Source organism: Phascolarctos cinereus, unplaced genomic scaffold, assembly GCF_003287225.1.
Source record: "Phascolarctos cinereus isolate Bilbo 61053 unplaced genomic scaffold, phaCin_HiC Scaffold_5;HRSCAF=322, whole genome shotgun sequence".
NCBI lineage: Eukaryota > Metazoa > Chordata > Mammalia > Diprotodontia > Phascolarctidae > Phascolarctos > Phascolarctos cinereus.
Window position 1 is genome coordinate 389,283,621 of NW_027555958.1, and position 11,755 is coordinate 389,295,375.

The 11,755-nt window shown below is 36.7% G+C and overlaps 1 pseudogene; it reads right to left on the minus strand.

The window, feature by feature from the left end:
• Positions 1-11,222: 11,222 nt before the first annotated feature.
• On the minus strand, positions 11,223-11,755 carry LOC110197667 (adenosine deaminase domain-containing protein 1 pseudogene; annotated as a pseudogene).

The window sequence follows — 11,755 nt, forward strand, 5'->3', positions numbered from 1 at the left end:
AGAGAAAGAGAGGATATATACAACACAACTGGCTGAAACAGTAGGAACCAGAGAATCACTGTTATATTCATACTGATGTTCATAGAGATGGTAGGCAGTCTTAGTGGGTGAGGCCCGAGATTATGTTTTACATCCTTTTCAGGTATTTACAGAAGCCATCCTATCATCCCCTATATCTGCTACAGTAGTACTCTTCTCTTTTTACCCCACTTTCTACCTCAAGATTTGAGAACAATAATAATCTATAGTACCATTGCTTTCAGAATAGGCAAATCAACAGGCATGACAGAAATGGAGGGGAAATAATTTTCCATGTGACTCCCCAGATCAAAATTAACTTCTCTTGTCACATCTCCTATATGTTTGCTGCACGCCCATTACAATGTGAACTGCTTAAGATAAAGGACTCTCTTTCTCTCCCCCCCCTCTCTCTCCCTCTCTCTCTCTCTCTTTCTCTCTCTCTCTCTCTCTCCCCCCTCTCTCCTCTCTCTCTCTTTCTCTCTCTCTCCCTCTCTCTCTCTCTCTCTCTTTAAATTTGCATCCTCAGAGCTTAACTCAGAGCTTGGCACAGAGTAAGCACTTAATGAGTACTTTCTCATTCTTATTCATTCATCCTGTTTGGACATTACCTACTATTAATTACTGTCCTATCTGCCAATAAACTTATTTCTTTATTCTTTGTTGTACCGAGAAATCAGCGAGTGAAACCCAGACATAATTTAAGATGTGGATTTATTAGTGTGCAGCTGCCAGGGGTATGCACATCCAAATCAAGCAGACCCAATCAGGGGTTGAGCTAGGGTTTATATGGAAAAAAGCATGGGAAAGAAATGCCAGGAACACTGATGAGGTAATCCAAAGGTGCAGGTGTCTTTGGGGGCTATGGATGGGAAAGTACAGGGAATATACCAGACAGGGAGGGGGATGGATCTTTGGAGTCTGGAAGGAGGAAGAGTCCTTGGGCTGGTCAAGGACACCCCTCTCCCTCTGTCTTGATGAAAGAATGCTCTGCAACAAGGGAAACTTTCTCACAACACAGGAAATTACTGAGGAATTGGGAGGCTTCCAGAGACATGATCTGAGGGCTGGGGCCTGAGCAGCCCAGCTCTGTGTAGCTGTACCAGGGAGAGAGATAAGGGTTGTGCTGAGGCTCATGCATGATTAACTGCTAGGCACAGTGTCCTTGGGCTGGGAAATGGTTGTTAGAGACAATGTTTCTGAGACTAGGGAGAAATTGGGGCACAAGTACAAGCACAAGCACCCGAGCACCCCATTATTACGGGTCAGAGATCACACAAACCAGACCAGGTGTCCTGGTCTCTGGTATAAACATAATTATCTAAAGCAATTATATTGCAAGCTTTCTTATCCATTTGCGCTGGAGGTATGGGCTATGCTGAGCTATGCAAGAGTACATTTCACTATTGTTTAGATTTAGGAGGAAAGAGATCTGGGGCAAGATTAAGCACCAACTTTTGCTTTCCATGGCTTAAAGAGCCCTACTACCTAAATGGCAAAATAATGTTCTGCATTACACTTCATATCTGTTATTCTATGTGAAATCTTTTTTAGTCTATCTAGCTGGGTCATTTTGTCTTTCCCCTTTCATTTTTTGTTTAAAACACCTTTTATCAAATTTTCAAGTTAAGTACATCACATCCTGCCTCTGACATTTATTACCAGTAATGGTAATGCCATTTAACTTCCGTCTAAGCTTAGTTACTTTATCTGCAATCTTGGCACAATGGAGGATCAGCCAGGAAAGCTGGGGAAGTGGGTGATTTTTCATATATAATAATAGTGATAATGATAACTAACATTTATATAGCACCTACTATACACCAGGAATTCTGCTAGCACTTCATAATTATTGCCTCATTTGATCCTCAAAACAACCTAAAAGATAGGTGTTATTTACATTTGCACTTTACAGATGAGAAAACTGAGGGAAACACAGGTTAAATGACTTGCCCAGAGTCACACAGCTATTAAGTATCTGAGACCACATTTGAACTAATGTTTTCCTGACTCTCAGTTTCTCAGAATTCTGGCTAATTGCTCAAGTGACTTTGATTTATGAACAGAATATTCTTATCTTAATGTAAATCTTAATGCAGAAAGACATTGCAAAAAGATGGGAGAAATTCTTATATATGAGCCAATTTCTACCAACTCCTGTCTCCTCTCTCTCTTTCTTTTTCTTTTTTCTTCTCTACTTGCCAATCAGATGTCAAATGCTATCTACTTTTCATATTATCTCTTCACAATCCTATTTTCTTTTATTTCCTCCTTCCCAAATTCCCTTCCTACTCTTTTAGCTTTATTGTTAAAAGATTATTTTGTAGCCATTCCCATACTGTGCCTGTTCTCTGCTGCATCTGTTTTTGTGATTCCAGTGGAAAGAATACTATACTTAGTATATCCAAATGAAACATAATAATTTGCATTGTGATTTTTATGTATTGGCAAATCATCTAGCCATGTTCTAGTCACTGTATGACTGATAGGCATAAATGACTTAGTCTTAATGGGATAACTCATATTTACATAGCCATTGAGAAAATAGGACAGGACATCTACATTGCTAAAGATTAAAAAAAAAATCACTCTCTGACAGTTAAGTTCTGTTATTTTAGGGCCACCTCAATGTCTATTTGAATACAGTTAATGAAAAACCAGGTTATTTGTGCCATATTTTTGAGATATTCAAAATATGTTTCATAAAATATTTGAAGATACCAGCAAATAATTAATAATGTTTCTATGAATCATGAGACCAGTGAAAGACCAGTAAGGAAATCTCACAATGTCAGGAGTGAGAGAAATTAATATTATACTATTATATTAATAACTAATTATTAATTTGTGATCTGCCATTTTCTTCTTATTTTTGTTAAGGTACAACTCCTGAAAAAATCAAGTCTCTGAAGGGCTTGTCTGATTGAGATTGCTTCTAGACCTTAAGGCATGTGCCCCTTAGTTGGGTTAGGAACCCATTCAACTGGGAGACCTAATTTCTGTTTAGACTATAAACAGAATCCAGTCTAGGTGAGCCTTTGCCTGGGGGAAGAACCCTCTGTTCTTGATCCCCACCATTAGCATTTAGGGCAATCCAGCTTAGGAAGAAGAAAACTAGCCAGAGAGGGCTAGATGGAAATTGCTTTACCTGCCCAGCTCCATTGAAGCTTCTAAGTCTCATGATCTAGACATATTCTCAGCAGGAGGAACTAAAGACTTTTAGCCCACTTGCTCAATAAATGTTCACCAATCACAGTTGATTTCTATTTGTCAGGGGACTTTCCTTTCAGAAGAAATTTAAGATATTTAGGTCTCCCTTGGCATCTTTGGTTCCTGAGAGAAACCACTGACCATCAGTTTATTGATTACTGGCTAGTCTAATTAATAACCTGATTATTAATTACCCAGAAACTCTGTCTCTCAGGGTTTTCATTCATCAGAGGGGTGAGCCTGAAGAAATCAATACACCTGAAATCAGACACATTTTACTGAAAACAGAAAGACAGTTCAATGATCAACTTACTCTACTGTTGAGAACATAAAAAAAGAAGTGATACCAGTATGCTTGACCAATTCAAGTATATATGTACACAAACACTGTGTATAGGTACATTGCCAAGCCACAACTTCATGCAGAGACTGAAAGACTCACACTTTTATGGAGCAGTAAAAAAGTGATTATGAGCCTCAATCAATCAATCAATCAAAAATCAACCAATAAATATTTATTAAGTGCCTACTATCTGTCAGGTACTGTGCTTGGTACTAGGGGTTCCTGAGATAAAAATGAAACACATCCTGCTTTCAAGGAGATCACATTTAACTTGGAAACACAACTTGTTAAACATATGGCTACATTAAAAAAAAGATATAAAATATCAACAAGTTAATATGTGGTTGTACTACCAGCTGGTAGCAGATTTAGGAATTGCATTATATAGATAGGCTTGTATCATTTCAGCTGATTCTGAAGAGAAACTAGGTATTCTGAGAGATGGAGTTAGAGGAGGAGTGCATTCCAGAAATCAGGGAAGGAGGATGTTCAGTTCAAAGGCAGAGAGACAGAAAATGGAGTATAAATGGCAGATGTCTGTATTATAGAGTTTACTTGTTTGTTTTTGGGCAGAAGGGAATATTGTATATTAAATATGGAAACATAGATTAATGCCAAGTTGTGAAGGGTTTTACATGCCAAAAAGAGCAGTTTATATTTGTTCCTAGAGGTTTTTCGGCTATTAGTAAAATATATTGAGTAGGGGACTAAAATGGTTGGAGGTACATGGACATAAGGAATCATTCATTTTTATTTGTGGAGATAGAAACACCAAAATGTGGTAATTGATTATAACTGTGGCATGTGAGATCAAAGGGTTAAAGATGATACCCATCAAGGTTTTGAGCCTGAGTGGCTAGTTCAATGATAGGGCCATTACTAGTAATATTAAAGTTCAAAAAATATTTGGTGACAACAGATGTTAATTTTTGGACATTTTTAGCCTCAACCTAACCATACTTTTAAAAAATCTAGTGTTTTTCACTCTAAAGATGGAGAAACTCAGGAAACCTCAGTACCATTCTTTACTCACTTTATCTCACCCCGTTTGTCCTATCTATCTCTGATTTTTTTTTCTTTTTTATGTTAATAATCTCTCTCCTGTAAGTTTCCTTTGATTGCCTACAATCTTAGTTCAGGCTCTTATTACCTCTAGTCTATTCCGCAATGATAGCTTTCTAATTAGCCCTGCCTCAAGTCTATCAATCCAATTCAGTCTCTATTAGCTGCCCATATACAGGCAGCATATATATATATATATATATATATTATATATATATATATATATATATATATATATCCAGGCAGCATATATATATATATCCAGGAAGACTAGTGTCTCTAGTCTTCTAGTGTACTTCTGGTGGGTGTGAAGACTAGTGAGTCCTTTCCAGGGATGCTTTCCTCTTTTGATGTCCATCTGCTGCAACTAACTCTCATCTGTGGCTCCAACAAACTATGGCATGTACAGCAGCCACACCTTGGGAAACTGGTTTAGGCAGATTGGTTAAATCAGGTTGAGGGTAACCAAAGGGTTTCAAACCCATTGGTGAGTTAGGGAGGTGTGAACTCCAAGCATTTGAATACTTCCCTTGGTGGAATGGAAAGATAATAACAATCTGTTCCAACAGCCATGGAGGTACTCTGTGGAGTGCTTTAGAGCTTGGTTAGACAGTGAAGACATGAAAGAACCTAATTTATACAATAATGCCGAATGCCGACTATTTGGGAAATCTAAAAGCTGCATAAATATTCCACGAAGAGGAATTTTCATTGGAATTTTTGTTTGTCTCTTCTGTCATGATGACATACAAGTTAGTAATGCCTAGGAAAGACTGTGCCAAAGGGAATGGCTAAACATTTGCCTAATGGCCTCTCTAGGGACTTAAACTTTTTACCTTTTTTGACCAAATGTGGAGGCTAGGGGGTCATAATCAACAGTAGTCCGTAGATACCCAGGAATTATGCATAATAGGTTCATGATAAACTTTCTGATGTGATTTGCAGCTGTCCCTTGATTCTCATGTTTTCAAAGAATTATTTTCCATCTGTCCTAAGTAGTTTTGAAAATAATATTTCTAGCCTACCTTCACTTTTCCCTAAATATTCATCATTTAAAAAGACAGAGCATGTGAATTCACTCAGTACAAAACTCTCATTACAGTGTCGCCAACAGTGTGGAAAATATAAACTCTTTCAGTAAACACTGAATGGCAGGCCATTCAGTCAATGAACCACGGATCAAGTAGTATTGTGAATAAACACAGCATTCCTCCCTCTAACAATCTCTGCGGATTATAAAAGTCTTTGAAGAGCTTAAGCAGCTGAGAGGGTTTCTTTGTTTTTATTTTTTTTTTAAATTTCAGTAGCACGTCTTAAAGTTTCGAATACAAATTCCGTTTTCTTCCAACAAAAATACACGTGCAAGGCAAGTGGCTGTTTTAGAATTGACATTATATCTTCTTTAGCCTTCCCAATGGTTAATTCAAATAAGTTTAAGGAAGTATATAAATTGTCAAAAAATTTTATTTGACTGAAAGAGAGAGTGAAAATGTCACTTGTCTTGGGAATGTCAGCATTTAATATATGATTCCGTATGAAATAATATATGAATGCAGAGACAGGATGGTGGAGAGAAGCCAGAAAGTTGCTTGAGCTCTCCCCAGTTTCTCTCAGAAACAATGTTAAATCAAACCTCTAAAAAAATTCTGGAGTGGCAGAATCCACAAAAAGAAGGAGTCAAACAATTTTCCAGTCCAAGATAACTTAGAAAGATGTCAGGAAAGGTCTATCTCACTTGGGTAAAAGGAGAGTGCAACCTAGTTCAGATGATGTCTTGGCAAGCCAGCAGGAGGCTTTTCAACACAGCATAGATCAGCAAACGAGGCCCCTCAGTTCTGTATCGGTAGGCTAGTAGCACAGCAGGCCAGCTGTTGAGGCCTCCAGACCTAGCACAGAAGGTAAACTGCCAGCTTAGAACCCAGAGTACAACAGGAATAAATGTGTCAGGCCATCCTAGCACACTGGACAAGGTGCCAGTCCCAGAGGTCCCAGTGCAGAAAGCCTATAACCAGATCCTGGTCCCCTCAGTACAAAGAGACTGGGACAGTCCTCTATGTCCCAGGAACAGAGCTCAACTTTTAAAAATGAGCAAAAAATCAAAAAAGAGCCCTGAACATAGAAAGCTGCTATAGTGACAGGGAAGAGTGGTGAATCAGTGGAATGTTAGATACACAAGACATAATAATAAATTATTATAACAATCCACTGTTTGAGAAACCCAAAGACTCCAACTTCTGGGATAATAACTCACTATTTGATAAAAACTCCTGGGAAAACTGGAAAATAGTATGGGAGGAACTAGGCTTAGACTAACATCTTACCCTGTATACCAAGATAAAGTAAAAAAAAAAAAGAGTACATAGTTTAGATATAAAGATTGATACTATAAGCAAATTAGGAGAGTAAGGAATCATTTAACTGTCAGATCTATGGTGAAGGGAAGAATTTATGACCAAACAAGAGACAGAGAATATTCTGAAACAAAAAATGGAAAATTTTGGTTACATTAAATTAAAAAAGATTTTACACAAACAAAACCAATACAACCAAGATTAGAAGGAAAACAGAAAGATGGAAAATTTTTTTTAACAAGTGCTTCTGAAAAAGGCCTCCTTTCTTAAATATATAGAGAACTGAGTCACATGTGTAAGAATACAAGTCATTTCCCAGTAAATAAATGGTCAAAGGATATGAACAGGCAGTTTTCAGATGAAGAAATTAAAGCAACGTATAGTCATATGAAAAAATGCTGTAAATCACTATTGGTTAGAGAAGTGCAAATTAAAACAACTCTGAGGTACCACCTCACACCTCTCAGATTGACTAATATGACAGAAAAGAAAAATGATCAATGTTTTAGAAGATGTAGGAAAATTGGGACAGTATTGCATTGTTAGAGGAGTTGTGAACTGATCCAAACATTCTAGAAAGCAATTTGGAACTATGCCCAAAGGGCTATAAAACTGTTCATACCCTTTGCTCCAGCAACACCACTAATAGGTCTGTATACCAAAGTGGTCATGAAAAAGGGAAAAGCACCCCCACATATCCACACTCACACACACACACACACCCCAATTATAGCAGCTCTTTTTGTAGTGGCTATGAATTAGAAACTGAGGAATGCCCATCAATTGGGGCACGATTGAGCAAGTTGTTGTGCATGAATGTAATGGAATACTATTGTACTATAAGAAACGATGAGAAGGCAGATTTCAAAAAAAAAAAAAAGACCTGGAAAGACTTACATGAACTGATGCAGAATGAATTGAGCAGAACTAGGAATAATAATAATATCTATTTCACAGGGTTATGAAGATCAGATGAAGTATTATTTATAAAGTTTTTCTCAAACCGTAAAGTAAGGAAATTCCAGAGTGGTGAGAAATAGAAATGGAATCCATAATAAAAGAAATTTGGAATAAAAAACCAAAACAAAACTATAGTATTCAAACTCTGAGAGACTCAGTTAGCAACTTTCATATAGAAGCTTTCCCACCTCTCCTTATAGAAGCGGTTTTTGGCCTCATTAAGATCTGAGTCCACAGATTAACTTTCATCAAAGGAACTTAAAAATTAAAGAACCTCCCAGACTGCTGGCATCTCGCTAAGTTTAGTAAGGCCTGAGTGCCTCAACTTCTGACCTCTCTGTCTTTAGTTCCTGTGTATTCCTTTCTCTTTTCACCAAACTCCTAGTCTCAAGGAGAAAGAGAACTCATAATAGCAATGTCCATTCATGTGGCCTGGAGACTCACCTCATCTTGCTGACAGGTTATTGTTTCTGTTACATCTCTGATAACTTTGTAGCAGCATCTTGGCCAAAGTAGCTTTTGTGATACTTTCTCAAACTTCAGATGTCGGCAGAGAGAAGAAAAGTGTATTCCTATTTCAATGGAAGCACAGTCCCCAACTCAAATTTCTGCATTATCATCTCACTCTCATGTCATCTCATTCTTCTCTGTTTCTTTGGCCAGGCTTCTGGGCAAGGTGCCAATAAGCTGTCCAGTCCCTTTGTTTTTTAATGTTGCAACAATTTCAAGACAGTCTCTTTATATACTCAGTTTCACGTACTTCCCCTCTTCCCTCTGTTTCTGGTCCCCAGTGCATGCTATTTAGGTGGTGACCAGGAAAATGAGAAGAAGATGTCTGCATAGGCCAGGGCTACAAACATATATATATATATATATATATATATACGTATATATGTATATATATATACGTATATATATATATATATATATATATATATATATATACGTATATATGTATATATATATACGTATATATATGTGTATATATATATGTATATATATATACATATACATATATATATGTATATGTATATGTATATATATATACATATATACATATATATATATGTATATATGTATATATATATATACACACACATATACACATATATACATATATATGTGTATATATATATACATATATACATATATATACATATATATGTATGGGAAGGCAGTAGGGTGGGAATTTGTCAAATTCCTAGGTATGACATCTACTATGTGACCTCAGACAAATAATATCTCTGTTCAGGAATATAAAGTCCTCTGCTGCATTCGAAACCTTTTGTTATCTGCCTCTGCCAACCCTCAAACACAGCTCTAAGTCTTTTAAAATTCCATGTATTCTGTGATCCACTGACTCTGGTTTCCTGGCTGTTCCTCACAAAAGATAGTCCATGTCCTGATTCTGGACATTTTTATTGGTTGTTCTCCATGCTTGGAATGTTCTTCCTCATCTTTGCCTCCTGCTTTCCTTGACTTCCTTACCAACTGAAATCCAGCTTTCTGTAGGAAGTCTTTCAAATGTTACTTGATTTTATTGCCTTTTCTCTGTTGACTATTTTAAATTTATCTTATATCCAGCTCATACTTACATAGCTGTTCTCATGTTGTCTGCCAACATTAGACTGTGAGTTCCATAGGAGAAAGAACTGTCTTTTGCCTTTTTCTGTAACCTGAGCATTTACCATAGTGCCTGGCATACGCACACAGAATAAAAGTACAAAAAAAGAGGTTAATAAATGTCTATCGAGTAGCTAACTGATCACCATCACTCAACTTCCTCATCTGAAATCTAGATACTGCAATATTGTTATTATCTGCCTTCTAAACTTACTGCATGTAATTAAATGAGATAATGTATGCTAAGTCTTTTATTATCCCAGGAGACAAATCAGCAAATAAATTTTTGCTTGGAAAAGAATGTTGGTCTGTCCTGTAGTAAAAGCAAGAAATAATGAAAGACAATCTTTATTGGTTCACGCAACATGAAACAATCGAGAGAAAATTCTGATATTAGGTGGATCCTCTGTGTAATATCTATGGAAAATAATGAAAATATTTGGATGACTCAAAAGAATAACATGAATTAGATGTACGGATATGTTGAATTCTGAATCAATAAAATGAATCCCCACATTGATGAAAGCAGAAATTCTTTAAAGCATTAAACTATTGTTATTATATAAAAACAAATACAGTAATGATAATAAGAATACTTAACATTAATAGAAAGCTTAACAGTTTTCAAAGTACTTTATAATATATCATCTTATTTGAGTCTTATAATAATGCTGTGGGTAAATACTCATCATTTTTGCAGATGAGAAAAATGAGGCTTGGAGAGTTTCAGTAACATAATGTGATAGAACCGTTAGTTCTCTGATGGAAAGGTTTTGCCTAGTAGAAGACAAGACTGGATCTGATTGGCCCTGGCTTCTCCAACAAAATTTCTTGGTCACCTAAGGATATAAAAAGTCCCAGTCAAATGGAGTCCAGACCGCTTGACATTGGAGGATTTCGGAAGACCAAACAAGTTACCACATTCTTTTGAATGCCCTGCTCTGATGACCAGACATGTTTCCATATGGGAACAAAGAGCACTTCAAACAGAAAAGTTAGGTTCTGGAGTATTCTTTGTGAATACCTTTGCCTTATTAAGGCAAATTAAACCTCCTTTTATTAATGATTCAATGACTTCTCAGTGCCTCATTTCATTTTAACATCAAACCTCAAATAAGAGAATGCTGGTGTTAGAGTTGCCTTCAATGTCTACCCAGCATCATACAGACAATGATTTTTAGAAGTATGCTTCAAACTCAGGGCTTCCTGATTACTAATCCAGCACCATACCATGCTGTGCAGTGGCCTTTCTTATACAAATAAAAAATCTTATTATAGCTATTTTTTAAAAGAACACAGATCCATGCAGATGTTGCAATTTTTTTATAATTTGCATTTTATTAATCATAACAACATCTACATACACATGAAAAATAGTGATACAAGTGTATGTTCAGTTATTAAAACAAGTCTTTGGTGGTACAACAGCCGGGCCTACTTTGCAGCTAACTAAGGTTTTTATCATGGATTTTGGTGCATCTTACAGCCAAAGCTTTCTGCTTGCTTCTCCGTTGTTTTTCCTCATAGCTCATGACATCACCATTTTGGAGAATCAGGTCATTATAGACCATCATAGAAAATCATTCAGGAAGGAGAAAACATAGCTGTTTTGGGAGCTCTGTCTAGGTTTCATTAGGAGCTTGAGGCCCAAATGGTCAGGCATAGAGAGGTGAAGTTTCTACATTCCTTGATTCAGGCTTATCCAGCTGCAAAAGCTCATGAAGGGCAAGCTTGGCTACATTGGATCTAGACTGTTTTTTATTTTGTCCCAGTCCAGTTTTATATTGAATACCATCCACCACAGCATAAAAAGCAAAGTAAGGACCGGTTACATTACCTTTTGTCACAGTTTCTTTAAGGTCAAGTTGTACGTGTTCTGTTTGTGCTAACTGATGGAGGGCTGACACTAGATTTTTCTCTCCATGTTTGTACTTCATGATAAATTCTTTGGGAATCATCTTTGGATGAAGGACAGTATTTGAATTAGTCAGGGATATTTTGGAAAGCAGCAATTCTGTTATTTGTGTAATAAATCACCCCAGCTAAATTTAATACACTAATTCTCTGATGATGAATATCCCGGAGGAGGATTCACTATTGAAGAAGGTTGAACTGGCAAGTTCTTCTATAATGTCTGAGCAAAGCTAGGAACCTGGGAACTCTGAAACCAGTCATTGTTACCAGACAT